This window comes from Pteropus alecto, unplaced genomic scaffold (assembly GCF_000325575.1).
Source record: "Pteropus alecto unplaced genomic scaffold, ASM32557v1 scaffold100, whole genome shotgun sequence".
Lineage (NCBI taxonomy): Eukaryota > Metazoa > Chordata > Mammalia > Chiroptera > Pteropodidae > Pteropus > Pteropus alecto.
Genome location: NW_006430723.1, coordinates 1,920,778 through 1,921,075, shown reverse-complemented (window position 1 = coordinate 1,921,075; position 298 = coordinate 1,920,778).

Sequence of the window (298 nt, the reverse complement as noted above, 5' to 3'; positions counted from 1 at the left end):
ACTAGGGGAAGGAGCATGAACCTGCACACCGCTGGAAGCCGCTGGGAAGGGAGAGGGGCTGCCAGGAGGGTGGGCGCAGAGCCGAATGCAGTTCTGCTGCGGTTACTGCTGGCAGCAGAGATGAGCAGAAAACACCCCCGTTTTCCAGCCAGGTGGACTGATTTCTCCTTTGTGGCTAAATTTATGGAGAAGAAAAACCAAGTCGGTTCATCACCCTTTCCAGGTCTTGGAATGGTGCTGAAAAACCCTCTCCAACCATGTGGATGGAGATTAGAGAAACAGGACTGTGGTTTCTCTT